We start from the raw sequence: 13,533 nt of genomic DNA on the forward strand, positions 1-13,533 counted from the left end.
GTGTTTCCCAAAGTGTGGTACGCATACCCCCAGGGATACAGGAAGTTTGGTGGGGGTACGCGTTGCACCAGAGTTTGGTGGGGATATGCACTGCACCGTGCTTAGCTGCACCTAATTCTACATTCTCATGAGTACGAGGGGTACTCGGCGTTACGAAAATTATAGAAGGGGTAAACATATGTCAAAAGTTTGGGAAACACTGAACTTGAAAAGAATAAAATAGTTGCTTTCTGAAAGAGACTTGACTTGAAGTGGTGAACACACAATTCAATATACAGATGATGTATTATAGAATTGTATACCTGAAACCTATATAATTTTATTAACCAATGACACCCAAGAAATTCAATTAAAAAAAATTTTTTTAAAGTTGGGGTGCCAAAACCAGTTTGGCTCAATGGATAGAGTGTTGGCCTGGGAACTGAAAGGTCCCAGGTTCGATTTCGGTCAAGGGCATGTACATTGGTTGCGAGCACATCCCAGTAGGGGGTGTGCAGGAGGCAGCTGGTCAATGATTCTCTCTCATCGATGTTTCTAGCTATCTATCCCTCTTCCTTCCTCTCTGTAAAAAATCAATAAAACATTTCTTTTTTAATTCTATTATTGGGACAAACTGACTAAACTGGAATAGGGTCTATAGATTATCAGGGGTCTTCAAACTACGGCCCGCGGGCCACATGCGGCCCGCAGAGGAGTCTGATCCGGCCCGCCAGGTTTTTTGGGCAGTGAGCGCAGCCGAGGTGTTACAGTAGGAATTAGTAGTTCATATAGTCCGGCCCTCCAGCTCTCTGAGGGACCGTGATCTGGCCCCCACTTTAAAAAGTTTGAGGACCCCTGGATTAAAGGTTTTATATTATCAATGTTAAATTTCCTGAGTTTAGTAACTACTGTAATAATGCAAGAGGATGCAACATACAGTGATTATTCCTATATAATAAAAGGCTAATATGCAAATCGACCAGACTGTGGAACAACTGGTGACTAGGACATGCACTGACCACCAGGGGGCTGACGATCAACACAGGAGCTGCACCCTGGTGGTCAGTGCGTTAGAAGCCAGACTCACAACTCCCGCCTTCTGTGGCAGCACCTGGGATGTCTGACTGACAGCTTAGGCCCGCTAGCCGTCAAACATCTCCCAAGAGCTACAATACTGCAAGAGGGCGCAAGCTGGGCCCTAGCTGGTTTGGCTCAGTGGATAGAACGTCAGCCTGCAGACTCCTTCAATCCCAGGTTCAATTTCAGCCAAGGGCACATGCCTGGGTTGGGTTGCAGGCTCAATCCCCAGTAAGGGGCATGCAGGAGGCAGCCAATCAATGATTCTCTCTCATCATTGATGTTTCTACCTGTTCCTCTCCCTTCCTCTCTAAAATCAATAAAATATTTTTTTAAAAAGGGCACAGGCTCGGCTGAGGGAATCCCCCCAACAAGTGCACCAATTTTGTGCACTGGGCCACTAGTCCTATCTAATAAAGAGGGAATATGCTAATTGACTTCCCGCCCTCAAAGATGGCAGAGCCCACAAGATGGCAGCGTCCAGTCCCCTCAGCCCTGCTGGGCGGCAGAAACAAGGCAAGGCCTGCCTCCGTAGCCCCCCAATTTCCTAAGCTCCCCAGCCACCCAGGGCCAGCCCGAGGTGCAGACAAGACTCAGATGGCAGCTGCCCAGCCCCCAAGGATCACCCAAGGCTTGCACAGCTGGCAGTGGCAGCAGTAGAGGTGTCACCTCCTGCCCCTGAGGGCTCCTGGACTGAGGGAGAAGGGAACAGGCCCAGCTGAGAGACTCCCCCCATTCCAGGGCATGAATTTTCATGCACCAGGCCTCTAGTTTAGAGATAAATGGTCAGAAAAGAGAATTAGAAAGCAAATGTGACAAGTGTTAAAAATTGGTAAATCTGAGTACAGGGTATTTAAGAGTTTTCAGTACTATTTTATATTTTTCTGTACTTATGAAATTATTTCAAAATAAATTTTAACAAAGGCAAATTGGGATATGAAGAAATAGTGAAATGAAGTAATTTATTCTGATTTCCTATATTGTACAAACAAATAAGGGAAATGACTACAACAGTGACTCAGACTGGCATATAGCTAGTTCCATATAGAATTTCTTAAATTTTTAATTTTCTAAATAAAGAGAAAGACTTTTCGAGGAACCACATAAACACTAAGATGCTGATCCTGTATACCTCCACAAAAACCTATGATTTCATGCTAACAGTATACACTGAGGGGCTTTTCTTTCCTCCAGCAAACCAGAAACTCCTCAGAGGCAGGCCTAAAGGTCCTGGCTCTTTGTTTTAACTCAAGCACTGACACAGTGTCTGAAATATAGCAGTCATATTTGTTGAATAAATGCTGGTATAAATTATTTTAAATACATTGCTAAACGTAGACATTTTCAAAAATCACAAAAGCAGAGGATATTATTAATATCCACATACCTATATACTCCAACCCAACAAATGTCAAAATTACACCATACTTGCTTCATTTAGCTCTTCTCTTCCCCTTGTCTGCTTGGAAGTATTTTTTAAAAAAAATTTTTTTTAATTGACTTCAGAGAGGAAGGGAGAGGAAGAGAGATAGAAACACCAATGATGAGAATCATTGATGGGCTGCCTCCTGCATGCCCCCTACTGGGGATCAAGCCAACAACTCAGGTATGTGCCTTGACCAGAAATGGACCGTGACCTCCTGGTTCACAGATGTAAGATCAACCACTGAGCAATGCCAGTTAAGCTTGGAAATATTTTTAAACAAATACCAGACATCTTATTTGTCCTCCTCATTCTTCAGTTTCCATCTCTGAAAAATATGGGTATATTCTTACATAAACATAATTCCATTATCATCCCTAACAAAATTAGCAATTCCTTAATATCATCTAATACTCATTCCCATTCAGGTTTCTTTCGAAGTGTTTTAAAAATATTTTTATTGATTTGAGTCAGGATTTAAACAAGGTCAACATATTACATTTAGTTGTTACACATAAAATATCTCCAACCTTCTTTTTTAAATTGTTTTTCAGCAATTATGAAAAAGCCTAACAGACAAACCAGTTTTCACTTGTCCAGAATCAAACCCAATATAATGCATTTGCTGTTCTTTCTCTACAGTACTCTTCCTCCAGATTGTCACTATGGCTGATTCTTTCCAGTCATTGATCAGAAATCAAATAAAAAGAGGCCCTCTTCACTGAAACCAGTTTGGATCAGTGGATAGTGTCGGTCTGTGGACTGAAGGATCCCAGGTTTAATTCCGGTCAAGGGCATGTACATTGGTTGCTGGCACATCCCCGGTAGGGGGTGTGCTGGAGGCAGCTAGTTGATGTTTCTCTCTCATCAATGTTTCTAGCTCTCTATCCCTCTCCCTCCCTCTCTGTAAAAAATCAATAATATATATATATATATATATATATATATATATATATATATATATATATTAAAGAGAGAGGTCCTCTTTAACCACTCGACCCATAGTAGGGCTCCACTTCCATTCATTCTCCATTACATGGTCCTATTTTATTTATGGCACTCACAACTACCTAAAACTATTCTGGTTTTTTTTGGTTTTTTTTTTTTAATATATTTTATTGATTTTAGAAAGAGAGGAATTGAGAGGGACAGAGAATTAGAAATGTCGATGAGAGAGAAACATCGACCAGCTGCCTCTTGCACACCCCCCACTTGGGATGTGCCCGCAACCAAGGTACATGCCCTTGACCGGAATTGAACCCGGGACTTTTCAGTCCGCAGGCCGACGCTCTATCCACTGAGCCAAACCCGTCCAGCTAAAACTATTCTGTTTATTAGATGTTTCCCCCATAGATTGTCAACCCCATGAGAGCAAAGTGCCTTCTTCACTGAAGACCAAGAACAATGCCAAAAATATGAGGCATTCAATAAATACTTACCAAATGACTAAGTAATAAGGCAAGTACCTCTATTTAAAATGTAAGCTCAGCCAAAACCAGTTTGGCTCAGTGGATAGAGCCACTTTCAGAGCCGGAGGACTGAAAGGTTCCAGGTTCGATTCAGGTCAAGGGCATGTACCTTGGTTGAATGCACATCCCCAGTGGGGGGTGTGCAAGAGGCAGCTGGTCAATGATTATCTCTCAGGGATGTTTTTAACTCTCTATCCCTCTCTCTTCCTCTCTGTAAAAAATCAATAAAATATATATTCTAAAATGTAAGCTCAGTAGTATTTGTTTTTAAACATTTGTCGCTCACTCCTTGTGTAATGGTTTAAATCGATTATCTGTAGAAACCTGGGCCAGCTGTTACCAAGAATCTATGACATACAGGAAAGAAAGAACAGAGGTATATGCCATTTTAATACTGGACTTTTACTGAACTGTGATCATAGTTTCCTGAAAGAAAAATTATTCAGGATGATTTCAAAAGCATTACCAGGATTTAAAACAAAGTTTCATTTTTAGTATCACATGAGAGCTCTTAAATCATGAGAAATAGCTACAATGTGACAGAAGCATTACCTAGAAAAATAAACATGGCTTCCTCACCAGGTTTTTTCCTAAGATACAGTACCAGTTTGTATCATGAATGTATTCATAGTCTCAGTATAGCGTTCTTTCTGGAGACTGGATCACAGTGAATACCAAAAACCATTAAATTTGCGACTTAGACAAAACTTACCTATCCCACACTAGTCCTTTAACAGTTGAGAGATCTGAAGTCTACAGTGGTTATCAATAAAGTCACAGATCTAATGAATAGCAAGCAAAGCTAGATCTTAAATCCGGATCTCCAGTCGCTAGCCCAGCATTCTTTCATAAGATAATGTTCCCGCATAAAATGTTAATGTTGTGTTATAACATACTTTAATTACTATCATTTTTTAGTACTGTCATATCCCCCCCCCCCCCTATTTGTAGTCCTGGCTCATAGGGGGGGAAATGTCATCAGCACATATAATTATTTTCTAAATAAAGCATGTTACAGAAACACTTCTTTGGCAAAATAATAAAAGAAACATCTAAAAAAAAAAAAAAAAAATCCAACCGGATTTGGCCAGTTTGGCTCAATGAATAAAACGCAGCCTGCACACTGAAGGGTCTCAGGTTCGATTCCAGTCAAGGGGATGTACCTAGGTTACTGGTACATCTCCAGTAAGGGGTGTGCAGGAGGCAGCTGATGGATGTTTCTTTCTCATCAATGTTTCTAACTCTCTAACCCTCTCCCTTCCTCTCTGTAAAAAAAAATCAATAAAATATATTTTTAAAATAAAATAAATTTAAAAATCCAACTTGTTTAATTCAATTATTTTTACTCCACATTTTAAAGTACAAAATAACTATTTAGGAATATTTATTGACTAATCCTTGCTTTACACATGTAAAGTTGCTGATCTCTTATTTTAAACACCTGTATAGATATTTTTCAATTACCCATGGAAATAAAGTACTGCAGTGAAATCTGTTAAGATATAAGCTCCACCATAATGTATTTTTCACCAAAATGGAATTTTGATTATATCTTTCTTTAAAAACCAGGTCTAGTGAAAGATCTAACATGAAAGTGACCAAAAGACACCGAACAAAAGGAAAAAAGTGATAGAAGAATCCACACACATAAGATATAGCAGCTCTGAAGAACAGGGAGAGATTTTAGTAGTTTTTCATACAATACTTATCAGACAAATTCACAAATACCCTCACTAGTTCTTTAAAAACTATTAAATCTTAGATAACAAACAAAACAAGCAGAAGAGAGATGTCATTTGTCCAAGGTTAAATGACAAGAAACAAACTAAAGTAAAATAATTCAAGGCTTTAAAAAAAAAAAAAAGATTTAAAATTATTTTTAGAGTAAAAGGGCTCCTTTCTCACCTGTTTTGTCCAACAAAAAACAACTACTGTTTAGTATGGGAAAACAACATGGTTTATAAATATATGAAATTTTTTTCTAAAAAATACAGTAACAAACTATCAAAATGTAGATTACCCTAATAAAGCTAAGTTAAAACCATTATTATAGGACTCCTATGTAATAATGACATTACCTTCTATTATTTGAAAGAGCAATGACAAACAAAAATGGGAAAGAAAATGAAACTATTTTCCCCAGTCTGTTCTTTTTTGGTTTCAGAGTTCCCTAACACAAGAAAATTAGACATATAGTACCAATGGAATAAAGTTTGGATTGACAAATTCATAAAGGACAGGAACTATAAAGTCTATGTCAGCTGGCATCTTTAACCCTTCAGGGTCCTCAATTCATACTGCATATATAAATCAAGAAACAGGAGAGCATAAAATACAACTAAGTCACTCCACACTAGGAACAGGAAAACACAGTCAATGAATACCCTACACTTCCTGGTATGTTTTTAAACGTTAAAACTTAAGACGCGTTAAAAAGTATCCGTAAAGGTTTACTGTAACCTACTTAACGACTATGGTGAAAAACCTTCCATTTCTGCAACAGAGAGCAGCTACTTCCACTATGGCAAATGCCACTGACAAATTATCTAAGGACAACAAAAATATCAAGCTTCTCCTTTTTTTTTTTCTTCTTTTCATGAACAAGCCAACTCTCTACAAAATCGGACGCGTCTGTATTTCTGCGGCCCCGCGGACGGCGTTTCCTTGATCCAGAAGAAGGCAACTCCCCAACCGCCAGGGCCGACTCGGCGCCCTCCGACAGCCCGGGTGCGGGTTACCTTCCTCATCCCTCCATTGTCACATCGCGCTCCCACGCCGGGGTCCACAGCCCCCATCCTGAGACTCCAGGGAGAGTCAGAGAAGAAGAAACCCCCTCACCCACACTTCCTCGCTGTGCGGGGTGTGGGTGTGTCTGCAGACAGAACGCCCCGCTCCAACACAAATCTACAGGGAGACCCGGACCCCCAAGTCTCGACGCCGCCAGCCAGCCAGCCAGCCAGCCGCAAGCCGGCCGGCCGCCGACCCCAGCCTTCCGCGGCCGCAGCCCTTCCTCTTTCTCCCCTCCGGGCCGGCCCCTCCCCCGCTGCGCACGCGCGGCCTCCGCGGATCCCCTCCCCCCGGGCCCCTCACCTTAGTCATTAGCCACCCTCTTCCCAGGGTCCCTGGGACCGCCGGCCCGGGAAGGAAGACGGGGGATACCCGGGCGGAGGCGGCTAGGTCGAGAGTCCAGCGATCTGCGATTCAGATCTCGGCCTTAAATAGGCCCCTATGGTCAGGAGCAGCGTCTGTCACCGCCACCAAAACTGGACGAGCGGCAACGCCTGGTTCGGCCCAGCTCACCCAGTCCGGGTTCAGAGTGCCTAATGGGGACCCACGGGAACTCCTTCGCACAAGCTGTGGGCGTTTCTAGGCTGCACCGACCTCACACCTCGCCGCCACCGCCACCACTGCTGCTGTTCTGCTGCTACTGCCGCTGCCGCCGCCGCCGCTGCCGCCGCCGCCGCCGCCTTACCAATCCCTCCTCTGCCCGACGAGCGCGACACTCCGCGGCTTTACGACAGTTCGGAAAGTGAGGTCGTTGTAGCCTTCACGCCTCTCTTAGCTTCGGTTTGTTTCTGCGCATGCTCAGAGTCTGGGTTCTCCTGGTCCCGCCCCTGCCTACCCGGCCCTCCCCTTTGTACTTGCTTTACCAGTCTGTCCCTGAAGCCGAGCGGTGTCGGAAAGCTCCTTACACTACTAGTTCATTTTCCTTGGTACTTGTGCAATGCCTAAGCAACATACTGACTCCATCGTAGGTGGTTTTTCGTAACTAAAAATGACAACTGACCACGGAATTATTGACCATATTTACGGCACAATTAAAAAAAATAGGGTTTAACAACAAAAAAAAAATAGGGTTTAGTTTTAGTGTCTTTCACAACAAATGATAACCCGTTACACCCGCTAATGACAAAGATCGTGGCACCTCACTATTAAGACGAATTTGCATCCAGATCAGATCAGAAGCAGTCATAGATATCCTGGGAGCTGGCTGTACAATCATACACTCCTTCGTAGTTATTTTCTAAAGATCAGTAGATAGCAAATGCTTCATTATGTATATTAGGAGGATGTAGGCTTCAGGATCAAACTTCTTTTCAAATCCCAGTGATGCCAACTAGCTGTCTGATATATTACATGTTTATAAATCTGTTTAAAATAAATAAAATGTCGATTATATGTTTAAAAAAATAAAAGCATATCTAGAATAAAAGATCTGTATCCTTCCCAATAAATAGACATAACATTATTTATCTCAGCCGAGACCGGTTTGGCTCAATGGATAGAGCATTGGCTTGGGGACTGAAGGGACCCGGGTTCAATTCCGGTCAAGGGCATGTACCTTGGCTGCAGGCATATCCCCAGTAGGGGGTGTGCAAGAGGCAGCTGATCGATGACTCTCTCATCGATGTTTCTGGCTCTCTGTCTCCCTTCCTCTCTGTACAAAATCAATAAAATATATTTTTTTAAAAAAACATTATTTATCTCAAAAGGTTCTCAAGCAGGGATGATTTTGCTCCCCCATCCCCCTGCCTCAGGACATTCAGTAAATTCTACAGATATTTTGGTTGTCACAGTTTGGATCAGGGTGTGTGTAGCTACTGGCATTTACTAACAAAGAGGCCAAGGATGTTGCTAAACATCTTACAATGCTCATGACAGCCCTCCACAACACAACAAAGTATTGCCCAGCCCCAAATATTAATAATACAGTTGAGAAAGCTTGAGGTAAAATGTTAAATAAAATATACTATTAAGCCGAAACCAGTTTGGCTCAGTGGATAGAGCATCGACCTGTGGACTAAAAGGTCCCACATTCGATTCCCGTTCGATTCCAGTAGAGGGTGTGCAAGAGGCAGCTGATCGATGATTCTCTCTCATCAATGTAACTCTCTATTCCTCTTCCTCCCTCTCTGTAAAATATCAATAAAATATACTTTAAAAAAACATATATATATATACTATTAAAATTAATTTTAACTATTTCTTTTACTTTTTAAAATATTGCTAGTAGAGCCTTGGCCAGTGTCTCATTGGTTATTCCCCCCACCCCACTCCCAAACACACATACATACAGTTCTATTCCAAGTTTCAGGTTTGCTCTCTCCCCTGAGTGGGGGTGTGTGAGCGAGGCAATCACATGATGATTCTCTCTCTCCTCCCTCACTTCCACTATCTCTGAAAAGCAATAGAAAAAAAAAAAATCCTCATATGAGGATTAACAAAAATAAAAATATAAATAAACAAAAAATATACTTATAGCCAAAACCGGTTTGGCTCAGTGGTAGAGCATAGGTCTGCGGACTGAAAGGTCCCAGGTTCGATTCTGGTCAAGGGCATGTACCTGGGTTGTGGGTACATCCCCAGTAGGGGATATGCAAGAGGCAGCAGGTCGATGTTTCTTTCTCATCGACGTTTCTGGCTTTCTATATCTCTCCCTTCCTCTCTATAAAAAATCAATTATATATATATATATATATATATATATATATATATATATATATACACAAATACTAGAAATTACTTTTGTAGCTCACATTATATATCTATTGGCTCATATTATACAATATATGTCACTTCCACTTTAATCCTGCCAGGCATCTCTAACCCATAATGTCTGGAAAGAAGGAAGGAAGGGAGGGAGGGAGGAAGGGAGAGAGTGAGGAAGAGGTTGTATTTATACCCAATTCATCTCAGTCTTTGGGGGGAAGAGGAGAGGGAGGGAAGGAGGGAAGGAGGGATTGTATTTACACCCAATTCAACTCAGTCTGTCCTGCCTCAGTCAATAGGACCAAGTTATCTAACTAGAAACCTAAAGGTCATCTTTGACTACTCCCTCTTCCTCATTCCCTATCTCTAATCAATCTATAAATCTCTGAAATATCTAAAATATTGAAAATCTCAAATATCTCAAGTGTCTTTAGTATTCATTTGTTTAACAAACACTTATCAAATAGTTACAAGGTGCTAGATGTTGTGTTGGGCACTGTGAGTACTAAATATATAATCATTGCCTTACTGGCAGTGCTTTATGAGACGAAGAAAGCAAATTCATTATTTACTCTATAATGTGGGAGGGGCAGGATGGTGTACTAGTGTGCTGAGAACACAAAGATGGAATACTGTAGTCAAGCCAAGAGTAGGTGATATTTAAACTAAATTTAGCAACATTAACAAACACAGTTAAATAAAGCAAAAGGAGAGGGTATTCCAGACAGTAGTATCAGCACATGCTAAGGTACGGAATCCTGTACTTGAAACAGCATGAAGCAAACGCTCTACTGGAAGCTACTGAACGTGTCATGCAGGGAAATTATCAAGAAACAAGGGAAGAAAAGTAGACAGAAAGCATTAAGTAAGGTTGCTTTTGCTAGGATAAGGAGTTTGGCCTATTTTATACTGAGACCAATCAGGAAACTAACAATCAGATTTGATTATTAGAGATCCCATTATGTAATATAAGCAAAACGGAGGGTGGAATGTAGAGGAGCAAGAATAGAAATGAGAAGGGATGGATTCCAAAGATAAGAAAATTGAATAACTAATTGGATATAGGGGGTGTTGGTGCCATTCAAGAAAAAAAGATATTTTGCAAAACCCAACTTTTTTGGTTTGGGACTTTTGGTTAGGGCAGCATGAGGGAGGAAGTTGAAAGAAAGGAAATGATTACTTCTTTATTGGGCAAGTTGCGTTTGAGGTGCCTAGCATTTACCTAAAGTGGAGATTCCAGTAAACTGTTGGATATATGGGTCTGGAGCTCATAAGAGAGATCTGGACTGAAGGCAGAGATTTGGACTCATTAACTTAAATGTAATAGCTGACACAAAAATTTTGAATGAGTTCACCCAGAGCGCAAGTGAGAAGAGACAGACAACTGGGGATGTGTGATATTTTAAGAGTTGAAGAATGAAACAAAGTTCCAAAAAGATACTGATGGGCCAGAGCAAAGGAGAAAAGGAAACTAGAGAGGTAGGTAACAGGACAAGTAAGAAAAAGTTTCAGTATCAAAATGGGTAATCAAGAATATGAAATGTCTGTTAGTTTGGCAATAAGATCTGTGAGTAAGAGCAGCTTTAGCAAATGCTAAAGGCTCTTATATGGGGTCGACTTTGACCCGCAGGGGTTATTTGACAATGTCTGGAGGTATTTTGTGTTGTTACAACTGGGGAGATGCTACTGGCATCTAGTGGATAAAGGCCGAGATGCTGCTAACCATCCTACAGTGAACAGAACAGCCTCCACAAGAAAGAATAGTCCGGCCCGGTCCAAAATACCAATAACATTCCAATTGAGGAATCTGGTTTAGAAAGGAATGAGCCGAAACCGGTTTGACTCAGTGGATAGAGCATTGGCCTGCGGACTGAAGGGTCCCGGGTTCAATTCCGGTCAAGGGCACATACCTTGGTTGCAGGCATCTAGTCGATGTTTCTCTCTCATCGACGTTTCTAACTCTCTATCCCTCTCAATTCCTTTCTGTGTAAAAAATCAATAAAATGTATTTTTTTTAAAAATAGAAAGGAATGAACAATGAAATTAGATTTTAAAAAAACAATATATTTTTCAATGAAACTGGTAGTAAATGTAAAAAGAAAGATAGATACATATCTAGAAGTCTATGGAGTCAAACAAGTTATGCTGAAGGGAAAAGAGCTAGCAGAAAAAGAAAGAGGTGAAAAATAGTGGAAATAAAGGAGTGCTCAATGGAGGCAGAGGGAATGGGATTCAAAGCTCAGATGGAAGAATTAGCCTTGGACAGAAGGAAAGTCCTTTCATAGAAACACGTGATGCTGACTTGGAAGTGATTTAATTCAAACAAATGAATTAAGTTTATTAGCTTCAGAGGGAATATTGAGGCCTTGCTAAATCAATGACCTTGATTTCTCTGTGAAGCGTGAGGTAAGGCCATTGACTAAGATACTGGTTTTTGACATGGCTGGTTGGAAAGTAATTAGAAGAGAGGGATTGAAAAAAATCAGAACAGTCACTAACATGATGGCAGGGTGGATATTAGATGAGCAACAAATCAAAGGCAGGAAGCCCAGTGCAGAAAAGGTGTGAGACTGAGAAAACAGGTGCTACAAGGTTGCATTGAGGGGAACAAGGATAAATTATTCAGCTGGGAGATACCTTTCACCTGAATTACATACAATAGTTTCCTGATTTCTATGCTTCTGCTCCCAACACTATCAACATACCATCCCCAAGTCAACCTTAACCACTAGCAGAATATAGCAGAGGCCTGACTGGTGTGGCTCAGCGGTTGTGCCTATGAACCGAGAGGACAAGGTTTAATTCCTGGTTAGGGTACATGCCTGGGTTGTGGGCTCAATGCAAACCTTGTGAATATTACAATTTTATTTTTTTTAATATATTTTATTGATTTTATACAGAGAGGAAGGGAGAGAGATAGAGTCAGAAACATCGATGAGAGAGAGTCATCGATCTGCTGCCTCCTGCACACCCCCTACTGGGGATATGCCCGCAACCAAGGTACATGCCCTTGACCGGAATCAAACCGGGGACCCTTCAGTCCCCAAGCCAACGCTCCATCCATTGAGCCAAACCAGTCCCGGCTGAATATTACAATTTTAATTGTGATTCACATATTGGTAAATTATTTGCAAATTCATAACATGAAGTAGAGGGATTTCTATGTACTTGTTTGTTATTTATAAATCATGTAAAGGTTCCCAAAATATTAATTGTTTCTCTAAATTATATTAGTATTTCTCTAATTGCCTAAAATGTATCTTGATGATAATTTTGCGTTACAGAGTTGCAAACAGATACTGTGCTTTGTTTAGTTTATAGATTTCAAAGTACATTTAAAATACTGAGCCCTAGCTGGTTTGGCTCAATGGATAGAGCATTGTCCAGGTTCGATTCCAGTCAAGGGCATGCCCGGGTTATGGGCTCGATCCCCAGTAGGGGGCGTGCAGGGGGCAGCTGATCAATGATTCTTTCTCAACATTGGTGTTTCTATCTCTCGCTTCTCCCTTCCTTTCTCTGAAATCAATGAAAATATTTTAATAAATAAAATACTGATATATTTGGGGAATATTTATTTATTTATTTTTATTATTTTTTTTAAAAAAAATATTTTAGTGATTTTCCACAGAGAGGAAGGGAGAGGGATAGAGAGCTAGAAACGTCTATGAGAGAGAAACATCGACCAGCTGCCTCCTGCATACCCCCCACCAGGGATGTGCCCGCAACCAATGTACATGCCCTTGACCAGAATCAAACCTGGGACCTTTCAGCCCGCAGACCGATGCTCTATCCACTGAGCCAAACTGGTCTTGGCTATTTGGGGAATATTTAGATGTAAGGTTATGGAAGAAGAAAAAAAGGAATAAAATTAAATTGCCCGTCATAAAAGGATATTTTAAAAATATTTAATAACTCACCAAAACCAGTTTGGCTCAGCGGATAGAGCGTTGGCCTGAGGAGTGAAGGGTCCCAGGTTGGATTCTGGTCAAGGGCATGTACCTTGGTTGCGGACACATCCCCAGTAGGGGGTGTGCAAGAGGCAGCTGATCAATGATTCTCTCTCATCGATGTTTCTAACTCTCTATCCCTCTCTCT

The 13,533-nt window shown here is 41.1% G+C and overlaps 1 protein-coding gene across 11 annotated transcripts in view; it reads right to left on the reverse strand.

The window, feature by feature from the left end:
* RNF111 (ring finger protein 111) overlaps positions 1-7,499 on the reverse strand; it is an 84,049-nt gene extending 76,550 nt beyond the window's left edge. For 3 of the 11 annotated variants that reach the window (XM_084872223.1, XM_084872220.1, XM_084872216.1), the window contains exon 1: positions 7,330-7,499. The gene's annotated coding sequence lies outside the window, so the exon portion shown is untranslated. Of the gene's footprint in view, positions 1-6,686; positions 6,706-6,786; positions 6,965-7,038 lie in introns of those variants that run through there. The other 8 variants (XM_084872214.1, XM_084872213.1, XM_084872222.1 and 5 more) reach the window with 6 other exon arrangements.
* Between the last annotated feature and the right edge of the window lie 6,034 nt (positions 7,500-13,533).

Source organism: Pipistrellus hanaki (assembly GCF_964339955.1).
Source record: "Pipistrellus hanaki genome assembly, chromosome: 1".
NCBI lineage: Eukaryota > Metazoa > Chordata > Mammalia > Chiroptera > Vespertilionidae > Pipistrellus > Pipistrellus hanaki.